The 14,488-nt window shown below is 39.8% G+C and overlaps 1 pseudogene; it reads left to right on the top strand.

Moving 5' to 3' along the window:
• The first annotated feature begins 9,323 nt into the window (after positions 1 to 9,323).
• Positions 9,324 to 12,894, top strand: LOC129476315 (GTP-binding nuclear protein Ran-like; annotated as a pseudogene).
• The last annotated feature ends 1,594 nt before the right edge of the window (positions 12,895 to 14,488 follow it).

Genomic DNA, 14,488 nt, shown 5'->3' with positions numbered 1-14,488 from the left:
ATGATCTAGGCCTGGTCAAAGTACAGTGGTGTTTACAACTAATTGATCACAACTGGCTATTTCTTTGTGTCTTCTCCACTCCCACTGTTTTACTTGACTAGCCTAAAAGATTCAGACAGGCTGGGCATGGTGGCTCACGCCTATAATCCCAGCATTTTGTGAGGCCCACGCAGGCAGTTCACCTGAGGGTGGGAGTTTGAGACCAGCCTGACCAACATGGAGAAACCCTGTCTCTACTAAAAATACAAAATTAGCCAGGCATGGTGGCGCATGCCTGTAGCTTGTGGTGAGCCGAGATAGCGCCATTGCATTCCAGCCTGGGCAACAAGAGCGAAACTCCGTCCAAAAAAAAAAAAAAAAAAAAGATTCGGATAGCCAGATGAAAAGAAAAAAGAGGGGAAATGCAAAAATTAAAGGCACTTTCTCTTTCATGGAAAGCTTCTCCTCCTTTCTCTGCTGTTCCTGCTCCCTCTGCTTCCCCTGCATGTCCTTATCCTTCTTTGCTTCTAACTGACTGTAGTGGCTCCCAGGCAAGGGGGAGGTGATGATCTTTTAGAGGTGGCTCCCTTCGTGAATAGATTTCCCTGTAAAGGGAGATGAAGGTACAACTTTCTACAACTACCTGCTCTATTTGAGGATACAAGTTTGTGTGCCTGGTGGCCTAGCCCTGAGTCTACTTTATGTTTTAGACCAGATTCCACCTCCAGGAGGTCTTATCATCTACACACCACACAACACACAACTAGAAAGGCAGAAATAATAGAGACAGGATCATGGGATGATTGAGAACTTGGATAAAAGACTGTGCTTTGGTTTGAATGTGTCCTCCAAATTTCATGTGTTGGAAACTTAATCCCCAAATTCATGTTTGATAGTATTTGGAGGTGGGGCCTTTGGGAGGTAGTTAGGATTAGATAATTTCATTAGGGTGGGGCCCCCATGATGGGACTGGTGGCTTTATAAGAAGAGGAAGAGAGACCTGAGCTGACATGCTCTTACTCTCTTGCCATGTGATACCTTCCAGCATGTTATGTCACAGCAAGAAGGCCCTCACCAGATGCTGGCACCTTGATATTGTACTTCCTAGACTCCCGAAATAAACCTCTGTTCTTTATAGATTACTCAGTCTGTGGTATTCAATTACAGCAACAAAAAATTGGCTAAGACAGACTGTGTTCCCATGAGGCAACAGAATGGAGAGTAGCTGCACTTGTCACTTGGAAAAAGACAGGCAACCAAGGTATAAAACTTATGAATGTCAAAACTGGAACTGAAGTGTTGTGTAATTTACATTTTTATTGTCTCAGTGTGAGGAAAACCAGACCTTCCGATTTGGATAGCCAGCAAAACTGATGCCATTGAGTAGCTACCCAGGACTCTTGGGTGGTTCAGATTCTTTTCTCACTCATTTAAAGGCTTCTCTTCCCTGTGCCCCAGAAATTTGCAGTACTACTATGCAGCATGTTTTCAGTTTACAGCCCCATGTGTGGAGATGTGCACCAGCTACTGCATGGAATTTTGCAATGAGCAGACTTTGATCCTTTGATGGAGCAAGGATGTTGGTGTCCAGAAGATTACCACATCAGGGGTATGGTGGTCAAGAGAAGCTGACTATCCACCATCCCTCACAAATATGGATAATCTGAGGATAGAGGTTCCTTGAAACCTTTCTTGTAAAGAGGAACTGGAAGATATTGCAGCTGTTTACTCATAAGACAGGTGAGTACCTCATTGATTTCCATCAGTGACTTGTTCAGGCATTCTAAAAGTTTATTGGCATGGATCCAAGGTCATATAAAAATTACCCTCTGGCTCTAACCACCTTTATTTTAGCTCTCTCACTGACTGTCCAAACCCAAGCTAAGGAAAAGGTAGTAGGATGGCAAAGGCAAACTATTACTCAAATCTTAGCAGCAGCTACTCAGTTTTGGGATAATCTAAGAACAAAAAAAGAAAAGAAGAGATTAAAGTTTGCTGTGTTCTCTGCTTAGTTAGAACTCTTTACTGAAGGGAATAATCCTACAATGACCAATCCAGAAAGGGAAGAAAGAAAGATGGGAGGCTGTATGTTGTTATTGCAAGAAGTCAGGGTGTTGGAAGAGGGAATGCAGAAGGACACTCTAGATGATGCAGAAACTGCAAAGATAAGAGAATTAGGAGAGCCTAGAACAAAACTTTCAGCTAGGAAATACTTGGCAAGTGGTTCAAAATTGACAAATTGAGGGAATCACAAAGGTGAGAACTAGTGGACTGTAATGTGTCAGTAACTTTTCCCATCTGGTGACAGGTTAATACAGGTTATGGATATTTTGGGTCAGCCTTCTACTTGTCCCCTTTCCTCTGTAATTCCCATAGAGATAGGTCCTTTGACTGAGGAACATGTGTTCTTCATTTTTCCTGAATCTCCTATAAACCTACTGGTGAGAGACCTGCTGTGCAACTTAATAGCTACTATATTCTGTACTGTGGATGAAGTATCTGTGGAGCCTTTTGGGAAAAGGCACCTGATTTGGATACTATATACTTCTGAAAGAAAAGGGGTATTGCAGAGAGTGGCGGTCTGATACTGTGCTGGAAAAGTCCCCACAAGCTGAAACAAGTCACTTAAATGTGAAGTAAAAAACTATAAATCTTTTAGAATAAAACATGGGAGAAAATATTCATGACCTTGGGTTAGGCAAAGATTCTTAGATACAACACCAAAAGCATGACCCATAATAGAAAAAATGAATAAACTGAACTTAATAAAAAATGAAAAAAAATTTGCATTTCAAATTATTCCATCGAGGAAATGAGAAGACAAGCCACAGACTGGGAGAAAATATTTGCAAATCATATATCTGATAAAGGACTTGTATCCAGAATACATTAAGAACTCTTACAACTCAATCATAATAATGATAATAATAATCAGACAACTGAATTTAAAAGTAAGCAAAAGACTTGAAGGAGCATTTAATCAAAGGGAATGACAATACTGGATTAATTTGAGATATAAAAAATAGCTTACCAAAAAGATGAGCCATGGCCATGTGTCAACAATATCCTTTTTTGAGAGCTCAATTAAACATAATAAAACCAGTTATAAAAGAATTAGAAAAACATGTAATCCCCATGCTTTGGAAGGCCAAGTTAGGAGGATCAGTTGAGGTTAGGAGTTTGAGACCAGTCTGGCCAACATGGTGAGACCTCGTCTCTACAAAAAATTAAAAAAAATTAGCTGGGCGTGATGGCAGGTGCCTGTGGTCCTAGCTACTTGGGAGGCTGAGATGGGAGGATCACCTGAACCCTGGAGTTTGAGGTTACAGTGAGCCGTGATCACACCACTGCACTCAAGCCTGGGTAACAGAGTGAGACCCTGTCTCTAAAAAAAAAAAAAAAAGAAAAAGGATAATTAAAAAGGGGCACTTACCCTGTAGTAATCCCACACATTTCCAGTAAAGAAGAAAGGTAAATTTCATAAAGATGGATAAGCTCTATATAGATTTGTACTGATTTTAGAGAAGTAAATTAATTTGTTGTCCCATTAACACCTGTAGTTCCTAATCTTGCAACTATTCTGATCTCAGTATCATTATCTGAAAAAAATTTTTTTATTGTTCTATGTTCTATGTTCTGCCCTCCCTTCCTCTCTCTCTCCCTCCCTCCCTCCCTCATTCCCTTCCTCCCTTCCTGTCTTCCTCTCTTCCTCTCTTCCTCCCTTCCTCCCTTCTTTCCTTCCTTCCCTCCTTCCCCACTTCCCTTTTTTCCTTCCTTATTTTTTTCCTTCCCCCTCTTTCTTTTCTTATAAGTAGACAAGTCTAAATTCTTACTTGCTCATAAAGCAGTCTGATACTTATGGCAGACAATTCCTCGAGGGTTTTGAGACTCCCCTAATGTTTTCTCTAGTCATTTACAGAAACAGATAAATTTGTTTTACCAGAAGGATCTATAATTTTTCAAAATATGGATGATTTTGCTGGTAGCCTCAGAAACTAAAGAGCAATGCAAAACTAACACTTTGGATTTGTTACAATTCTTTGCTTCACAAGGGCATAAGGCCTCACTAGATAAATTGCAACATTGCTTTTCTGAGTAAACTATTTAAGGCATCTGTGTTCAGCTGTGGGCCTTAGAGTGGTACAATCTAGGAGTCATCTCATTTTGCAGATCTAACAGCCGAATGTAGTGCTATGGTTAGAATGTTTATGTCTTATTCTCTCCCCAATTCGTATGTTGAACTCTAATCTCCAATGTGATGGTATTAGAAATGGGGCCTTTGGAGGTGATTAGGGTGTTGCCCTAGTGAATGGGATGAATGCCATTATAAAAGAGGCCTCAGAGAGCTTCCTGGCTCTTTCCACCATGTGAGGATGCAACCAGAAGACACCGTCTATGAGGAAGTGAATCCTTACCAGACACTGAATTTGCCAGCATCTTGATCTTGTACTTTCTAGCCTCCCAAAAAGTGATTAATAAATGCCTGTTGTTTGTAAGCTACCCAGTTTATGGCATTTTGTTATCACAGCCCAAATGGACTTAGACACAGTTTTGGTACTAATGCAGTATTAAAGAGAGTAGATTCCAGGTTTTGCAGAGTGGGCAAAACCTCTGATGGAGCAACTACATGATAATCCTTCAGATCTTCTGGTTTGGTCCCTAGAATCTGAAGAGGCTTTTGAACAACGGAAATTGGGGATAGCCTCTCTCTTAGCTTTGAAATGTCCAAAGTTTGAAAAATCTGATGTGATTTATGTAATATTCCTGTTCAAAATGATGATATAATAATGTTTATCAATTGGTAATGTAGTATGGCTAAAAGTGGCCACTCAAAAAGCTTCCTAGCTGCAGTGACTTATCATGCAGCTTTGGAAGCTTATGCTTTATCTGCAATTAAGTCTGCATAAGCAGATGAGTTAATACCAGTTAGTAGAACTGCAATTATTAGTTCTGGACTAAAAATAAACATAAAACTATATACATAATAAACATATGTTTGATGTCTGTCATGCAACAGAGAACATTTTTTTAAATAGAGGATTTTTGACTTCAATAACAACTAAAAAAATCACATGGAAAATTGATAGCTGATTTGTTAGGGACTTTACATCTGCTTTCTCAGATACTAGTAATTCATTTTGCTGATAGAGCTGTAAAAGCTGCTTTTATTTATTTTTTATTTTTATTTTTTAGATGAAGTCTTTCTGTGTCACCCAGGCTGGAGTGCAATGGCACGATCTTGGCTCACTGCAACCTCCGCCTCCTGGGTTCAAGCGATTCTTCCGCCTCAGCCTTCTGAGTAGCTGGGACTACAGGCATGTGCCATCACACCCAGCTAATTTTTGTACTTTTAGTAGAGACAGGGTTTCGCCATGTTGGCCAGGCTGGTCTCGAACTCCTGACCTCAGGTGATCCGCCTGCCTCAGCCTCCCAAAGTGCTGGGATTATAGACGTGAGCCACCGCGCCCTGCCAAAAGCTGCTTCTAAAACATGGCTGGCTCCAAACTTAGAAGCTCTATTTTTAATACAACAAGAAGCTTTTGTTCATTTTTTAAAATGTGCTTCACAAAAATAAATGAGCAAATGAATTGAAAAAGGAGCTAAAAGAAATTTGATTGGACTGTGGGAATTACCTAACAGTAATTCCTATACTTCAGTCCCAATTTGCTTGGTTAGTGGTGTTGTGTCATCGACAAAATGATCTGAACAAAAGACGAATTTTAAAGGCATTAGACCCCTACTAGGCCTACCAAAAAGATAAAGTTATTCACAACATATTAAAGAGATATGCTATGTAATGTATGCTATTGATGTGCTATTCTTTACGGGCCACTCCAAATATAAGCACAGGAAGTTATCTCTAACCAGCTTTACCAGGAACGTGGTGGCAGTTAGATTTCGGTAAGCGATATTGTCTAGTTTTGGTATGTGTGACATTTGGATGGCCTGAAATCTTTCTGTCTTCAAAAGCTGATCTTCAGTTAAGCAAGATGAATAAACTCTAAAAGTCTACTGTACAACATTGTGCCTATAACCAGTAATACTATATTGTACTCTCAAAAATTTGTTAAGAGGGTAGATCTCTTGTTAAATGTTCTTACCACAATCAAATAAAATTTAAAAAGCTGATGTTTGGAACAGAAAACCAAACACCACATGTTCTCACTCATAAGCGGGAGTTGAACAATGAGAACACGTGGACACAGGGAGGGGAACATCACACAGTGGGATCTGTTGGGGGGGTGGGGGGCAAGGGGAGAGAGAGCATTAGGACAAATACCTAATGCATTCAGGGCTTAAAACCTAGATGATGGGTTGATAGGTACAGCAAACCACCATGGCATGTGTATACCTATGTAACAAACATGCACGTTCTGCATATGTATCCTAGAACTTAAAATAAAATAAAAATAAAAAGCTGATGTTCAGGCAGTGGTAAAGGTTCTCTTAAAACTCACAATTTCGGCTGGGCGCGGTGGCTCACGCTTGTAATCCCAGCACTTTGGGAGGCCGAGGCGGGCGGATCACGAGGTCAGGAGATCGAGACCACGGTGAAACCCCGTCTCTACTAAAAATGCAAAAAATTATCCGGGCGTGGTGGCGGGCGCCTGTAGTCCCAGCTGCTCGGAGAGGCTGAGGCAGGAGAACAGCGTGAACCCGGGAGGCGGAGCTTGCAGTGAGCCGAGATTGCGCCACTGCACTCCAGCCTGGGTGACAGAGCGAGACTCCGTCTCAAAAAAAAAAAAAAAAAAACTCACAATTTCCACTTCTGGGATACCAGAGCACATTGAGTAGGACAGAGGAAGTCATTTTACTTCTACTGTTGCCCAGGAATTATGCCAAATGTATGCAGATTCCTATAAGCCTGAGTCCTTTGGACAAGTAGAGTGAATGAATCAAACTCTTAAAAAACTGCTTGGCCAAGATTTAGTAATCTAACATGTTAAAATGGCTTAGAGCTTTGCCACTAACCTTATCAAAAATTAGAGTGACCCCTGCAAGCAGGCAAGCATAGTATCTCTCCCTTTGAACTTATGGTTGGCAGGCCTATGAACTTGGGTCTGAGACCATGTTCTGTTCCCAATTTAACTGAATCCTCTCATAAACATGTTCAATAGTTAAAAGGCCTTCTCTTTTCCCTAGAAACCCTGAGACTTACAGTCATAAGGACTTGCCTGAGTCAGTCTGCCACCCTTATAGAATAGGAGACTTCATCCACATAAAGGTATTTCAAAGGAAAGACAGGTTGTCACTCCATTGGGAGAGACCCTTTCAGGTGCTGCTGATCACTCATACTGCTATCAAAGTGAAGGAGAACCATAGCTGGATTCATGCTTTCTATGTGAAGCCAGCACCGCAGGAGGACTAGACAGTTCCCACAAAGAACTTCGCTAGAGTAATGGATAATGGTACTGAACTCAACTGAAAAGAGGTATTCTTTATTTTTAAAAAATTTTTTTTGAGACTCGGTATCACTCTGTCCCCCAGACTGGAGTGTTGGAGTGCAATGGCATGATCTCGGTCACTGCAACCTCCGCCTCCCAGGTTCTAATGATTCTCTTGCCTCAAAAAGATGTATTCTAAAAAAATGATTGCTATTTTCATAGTACTACTCAGGCAGAGGTTATTTGAATCACCACAATAAAGAATCACATTTATTGGAAAGCAAACATTATTATTACACCAAATTTCTGCATTCCCAGTAATGGTTCCTCCAACCACATATTTCCAATGAGCTCTAAATTGTACTCCCGTTGTGGATATGCTCTGGATTACTGGCTGAGTACAACTGAGATCATCCTCATTAGTAATTTTTGATAATAACAAAGTTAAAGTAATTAGTATGCATCCAGGTACTCAAGTTCTAACTTTAACACAACAATATTTTATTTTTTATTTTTATTTATTTATTTTTTTTTTGAGACGGAGTCTTTCTCTGTCCCCCAGGCTGGAGTGCACTGGCACGATCTCGGCTCACTGCAAGCTCCACCTCTCGGGTTCATGCCATTCTCCTGCCTCAGCCTCCTGAGTAGCTGGGATTACAGGCGCCCGCCACCACGCCCAGCTAATTTTTTGTATTTTTAGTAGAGACGGGGTTTCACCGTGTTAGCCAGGATGGTCTCGATCTCCTGACCTCGTGATCCGCCCGCCTCGGCCTCCCAAAGTGCTGGGATTACAGGCTTGAGCCACCGCGCCCGGCCGACACAACAATATTTTATTAACTGGCTTGATTGAGAGAATGACATAGAAAAGAAAAATATCTAATTAACAGATGAACAGAAATCTGGCACCTACAGATTACTAGCAACTACAAAAGACAGATATAGTGTCACTACTAACATTGGGAGGCAGGTTTTCTCCAGTATGGGTGGATAAACAAAGGTGGATGCCTGTTATTTATAGAGATTTAGCTGACTGTTTTAATTATATAACTATTTAGACCAATGGAAAAAATGGCCCATAAGATGGATTTTTCCTTAAGGCTTAAAACACTAAAGTTGGCTGGACATGGTGGCTCAAACCTGTAATGCCAGCCCTTTGGGAGGCCAAGGCAGGTGGATCGCTTGAGCCCAGGAGTTTAAGACCAGCCTGGGCAACACAGCGAGGCCTCATCCCTACAAAAATACAAAAATTAGCTGGGTGTGGTGGTGTGTGCCTATAGTCCCAGCTACTTGGGAGGTTGAGGTGGGAGAATTGCTTGAACCCAGGAGTTTGAGGTTTCAGTGAGCTATGATCATGCCACTGCACTCCAGCCTGGGCGACAGAGTGAGACCTTGTCTCAAAAAAAAAAAAAAAAAAAAAAAAAAAAAAAAAAAAAACGAACAAAAAACCAAAAACCAAACACAAAGCAAATTAAAGTTGTGCACATTAAACACTAGGAGTTCAATCCGTACTCTAAAGTCAGTGCCTCGTAAGACTTTTAACTAGTTGATAGCCATGGATTTCTTTCTACTTCTCATCTTAAAACAAAGTTATTTAGGAAGATGAGGCAATCACTGAACGGCCTAAATTACCATGTAAATGTGATGTTACTCATGTAATTGATGGAAACTCGGGAGAAATTTATTGGGGCATCAAAGAAAAACTGTTAATTAAAATTTGAAATTAGCAGGGTCCTGAGTTAAGCTACTCTATAGGCCTGGATTGGGCAAGACTTCATGAGGAACTACAAAATAATGCTCCATAGTTAATTATTTGAAAGTGCAAGTAATAAAGACATCACAACAATTTATAAAATTAATGTATGACTAAAACATTTTTTCATTGCTAATCAAGTCTCTGGGCTTCTGCCATCTTTTCAGCCTCAGCTGGATAAAAACAGAGACACTTCTGGAAGGAACATAATGGTGGTGGCTGCCCAAGGAGAGCCCCAAGTCCAGTTCAAATTGGTATTGGTTGGCGATGGTGGTACTGGAAAAACTGCATTCATGAAATGTCATTTGACCAGTGAATTTGAGAAGTGTGTAGCCACCTTAGGTGTTGAAGTTTATCACCTTGTATTCCACACCAACAGAGGATTTATTAAGTTCACTGTATGAGATACAGCTGGCCAGGAGAAATTTGGTATACTGAGAAATGGCTATTATATTCAAGCCCAGTGTGCCATTATAACGTTTGATGTAACATCTTGAGTTATTTACAAGAATGTGCCTAACTGGCATAGAGATCTGGTATGAATATGTGAAAACATCCTCATGTTGTATGGCAACAAAATGGATATTAAGGATGGGAAAGTGAAGGAAAAATCTACTGTCTTCTACTGAAAGAAGAATCTTCAGTATTATGACATTTCTGCCATAAATGCCAAAAAGTAACTACAACTTTGAAAAGCCCTTCCTCTGGCTTGCTAGACAGCTCATTGGAGACCCTAACTTGGAATGTGTTGCCATGCCTGCTCTTGCCTCACCAGAGGTTGTCATGGACCCAAATTTGGCAGGGTAGTATGAGCGTGATTTAGAGGTTGCTTAGACAACTGCTGTCCCAGATGAGGATGATGACCTGTGAGAATGAAGCTGGAGCCCAGTGTCAAAAGTTTAGTTTTATAGGCAGCAGTTCTGTGATGTCAAGTGGTGCACTGTGTGTGCCACTTTATTATCTAGCTAAAGGCAACATGTACTCCATCTGTGGGATGCTGAAGGAGATGAATGGGCTTTGGAGTGAATGTGACAGTTTAAAAAATACCTTCATTGTTTGGACCTGCATATTTAGCTGTTTGGGAATGCAGTTGATTTCTTCTTGAGTTTCAAATGTAAGGCTGCTACTGTCACATCACAATATTCAGTTGTGCCTAACTGGCATAGAGATTTGGTATGAGTATGTAAAACATCCTTATGTTGTTCAGTGGGGAAATTTTGTTTGTTACTATCATTGCCATTCCTTTTTGTTTAGAATCAGAATAAAAGTGTATTTCAAATATCTTTTAAAAATCTGATTTAACTATTCAGCATTAGTATAATATATTCAAAGGTTATTTCCCCAAGGCAGATAAAAATTTCTAAAAAATTCACTTTCTACAAATTTAGTAATTCTGATGTTCTATCATGCTTCTAATAATTGCTTTGCTTTGTATTTTACTACAGATTTGCTGATTTTAGATGGCTACAACTGCCCAGAGAAAGGGAAAAAAACCAGAATAAAGATAACTAAAAAAATGTGCACGTTACTATTTTATAGTAACACAGGCAGGAGATTGTAAGGACAGATACAAATTAACAATGAGAGGCTTAATTACCCCCATTGAAAATAAGGTATGAGATTTCTCTCCCCTCCTTTTTTTCCAGAACATTTACTTGAGAAAACTTATAATTGTAAGTACTTTCTCCTCTCTTTTAAATGTACATAAATCCTTTTGCAGACTAAGTACGTCTTTTGCCATCTTTGTGACCCACAAATGTCTTTCTCAACAATGGACCTAAGAGTCATCTCTTTGAAATGTAAATATCAAGGGAGAAAGCACCCTCATTTCCCAGTTCCTGTGGGAGGGTAGCAGCCTAACTTTGGTCGCCATCTTACTCCAAGTGTCAGAATCACCTCCTGTCATAAAGATATGAGAGGTTTATTTTTCCCTTGGATAAAGCCAATTAGCTAACACAATGGTAATGGTAACCTGGTGTCTTAGTCTGTGCTGTTATAATGAAATACCACAGACTAGGTAATTTATAAACAACAGAGATTTATTTCTCATGGTTCCAGAATCTGGAAAATCCAAGATCAAGGAATGGACAGGTTTGGTGTCTGGTTGTTACTGGAAATGAGTCCCGATCCAGACCCCAAGAGAGGGTTCTTGGATCTCGTGCAAGAAAGAATTCGAGGTGAATCCATAGAGCAAAGTGAAAGCAAGTTTATGAAGAAAGTAAAGGAATAAAAGAATGGCTACTCCATAGGCAGGGCAGCCCCGAGGGCACTGCCCATTTTTATGGTTATTTCTTGATTATATGCTAAACAAGGGGTAAATTATTCATGCCTCCCCTTTTTAGACCATAGAGGGTAACTTCCCGATGTTGCTTTGGCATTTGTAAACTGTCATGGTGTTGGTGGGTGTGTAGCAGTGAGGATGACCGGAGGTCAGTTTCATTGCCATCTTGGTTGTGGTGGGTTTTAGCCAGCTTCTTTACTGCAAACTGTTTTATCAGGAAGGTCTTTATGACCTGTATCTTGTGCCAACCGCTTATCTCATCCTGTGACTAAGAATGCCTTAACCTCTTGGGAATGCAGCCCAGTAGGTCTCAGCCTTATTTTACCCTACTCCTATTCAAGATGGAGTTGCTTTGGTTCAAACGCCTCTGACATGGTGAGGGCTTGATCTCTGCTTCCAAGATGGCACCTAGTTGCTGTATCCTCTGTCTTAATTTTAGCCCAGAAAGACCCATGTTGGACTTCTACAGAACTGTAAGATAATACGTATGTTTTTTTTTTTTTTAAGTCACTAAGATTGTAGCAATTTGTTGCTGCATCAATAGAAAACTAATAGAACAAGGTATTTCCCAACAGCTCAGTGCAATTCTATGGAGACGGGTGCAGTTATAAGCTGTTAGCAGCAGCACTCCCAGGAACTGGAGGGTGGGTGCACTCGTCATTAAAGGGTTGGCAGTGTTCACTTTAGTAAATCTGCCTAATTCTGGGACGCAATTTAAGGAAGGCTACTGTTTATGATTTTGGTTGCTTTTTTGTTTGTTTGTTTTGGTTCTTTTTAGAGAGCTATTCCTTACCTCAAGGTGAAAAACATATTCTCTTACATGTTCTTTAAATACAATTTTAGTTGGGTTTTATACATATAAATATTTAATCCATCCCTTCCGAAATTTGTGTATGTGTGTGGTAGGAGGTAGAAATTTACCTTTTTCCAGATAGATAGCAAATTGTCTCAGTCTCATTTATCAAGGAGTCAGTCTTCTTTCTCTATTGATTTGAAATATTACAAACCAAATTTCCACAAATGCATGGGTTAGTTTCTGGGCACTAGTGATTTGCTCACCTAATCCCAAATCAGCACCACACTTATTTAATTATTATAGCTTTACAGTATGACTTCATATCTTATGAGTAAAATTTGTTCTCTTTATCTTAAAAAATTGTCTTGGCTATATGAGGGTATTGGTGATGTTGATTCCATCTCTTATTTAAATATATATATGTAAATATATATGTAAACAGCTTTATTGAGATATAATTTACACATCGTACAATTAGCCCACTTAAAGGGTACAATTCAGATTTTTAGTATACTCACAGACATGTGCCAGCATCGCTGCAATCAACTTTAGAAACCCTGTACCAAATAACATCCTATGAAGAAACCCTGAAAGAAATCCCTCATTCTCCCCTCCCCCTGAGCCCCTGGCAACCACTAATGTACTTTCTGTCTCTATGGATTTGCCTGTTCCGGATAATAAATAAAAATGGAATCATACAGTGGTGATCTTTTGTGTCTGTCTTTTTAACATAATGCTTTAAAGGTTCATTCATGATGTAGCCTGTATTGCTACTTCATTCATTTTTATGACTAAGTAATATTCCATTATAATGATAGTGACTGGAGGCAGCCAAATGCCTAGGCAGATAGGGGCAGGTCCCTGGTGAAACCCCACCTTCAAACCCAAAACAGCCTGAAACCCGGGGCCCAGAGTGAGAACTTCTATTCCTGTTTGCCTGCTCTCTCCTGATTGGTTCTTTCTGAATAATGCCTTTTAACCAATTGAGTGTTGCCTTTTCCAATACTACCTACGGCCTGCCCTGCCCACATCCTGTACCTATAAAGACCCCAGACTCAGTCAGTAGAGAGAGAGAGATGGCCTGACTTCAGGGAAGAGACCTCCTGACTTCAGGGAAGATGACCTGCCCTTCCCATTCCCTTTCCAGCTCTTCTCTCTGCTGAGAGCTATTTTAATTGCTCAATAAAATTCTTTGCCTTCACCATCCTTCAGTTGTCAGAGTGACCTCAGACGTGCACCACTACACCTGGCTATTTTTTTGTATTTTTAATAGAGACATGGTTTCACTATGTTGGTCAGGCTGGTATCGAACTTCTGACCTCAAATGATCTGCCCTTCTCAGCCTCCCAAAGTGCTGGGATTACAGGTGTCAGCCACCATGCCCAGCTGACATTTGATTTTTGACAAAAGTACCAGAACAATTCAATGAGAAAAGATAGCCTTTTAACAAATGGCAATGGAACAATTGAAGATCCATATACAAAAAAGGAATCTCAAACTAAACTTCACATCTTATGCAAAAATTGATTCAAAATGTATCACTGACCTAAATGTAAAACATAAAAAGCATAGGAGAGAATTCTTAGGATTTAGGGCAAGGCAATTTTAGACTAGACACCAAACATATGGTCAATAAAAGGAAAAACTGACAAATTGGACCTCATAAAAGTTAAAAACTTCCTCAGCAAAAGCCTGTGCGGAGAGGATGAAAAGACAAGCTATAGACTGGCAGACTGGGAGAAAATATTTGCAAACCCCATATCTGACAAAGGACTAGTATCAAAATTCCATGAAGAACTCTCAAAACTCAACAGTAAGAAAACAATCCAATTAGAAAATGAGCAAAATATATAAACAGACATTCCAGATGTCAAATAAGCACAAGAAAAGATGTTCAATATCATTAGCCATCAGGTAAATGGAAGTTAGAATTATAATGAGATATCACACATGTATCAAAATGGCTAAAGTAAAAAATAGAACACCAAATGCTGGCCAGAATTTGGAAAAACTGATCACTTGAATGTTGTTGATGGGAATGTAAAATTATACAGTCACATTGGAAATAAATTTGATGGTTTCTTACAAACCTAAACATGCAACTATCACACAGCCTACCAATTTCACATTTGGGCATTTATCTCAGAGAAATAGAAACTTATGCTTACACAAAAACCCATACACAAATGTTTGTACCTACTTATTCATAATAACCAAAAGCTGAAAGCAACCCATATATCCTTTCATGGGCGAATAGTTCAATCAACTGTGGTACATCCATATGATGCAATACTACT

Source organism: Symphalangus syndactylus, chromosome X, assembly GCF_028878055.3.
Source record: "Symphalangus syndactylus isolate Jambi chromosome X, NHGRI_mSymSyn1-v2.1_pri, whole genome shotgun sequence".
Classification (NCBI taxonomy): domain Eukaryota; kingdom Metazoa; phylum Chordata; class Mammalia; order Primates; family Hylobatidae; genus Symphalangus; species Symphalangus syndactylus.
Note: the sequence above shows the minus strand (reverse complement) of the source record. Positions and strands in the feature narration are given on the sequence as shown.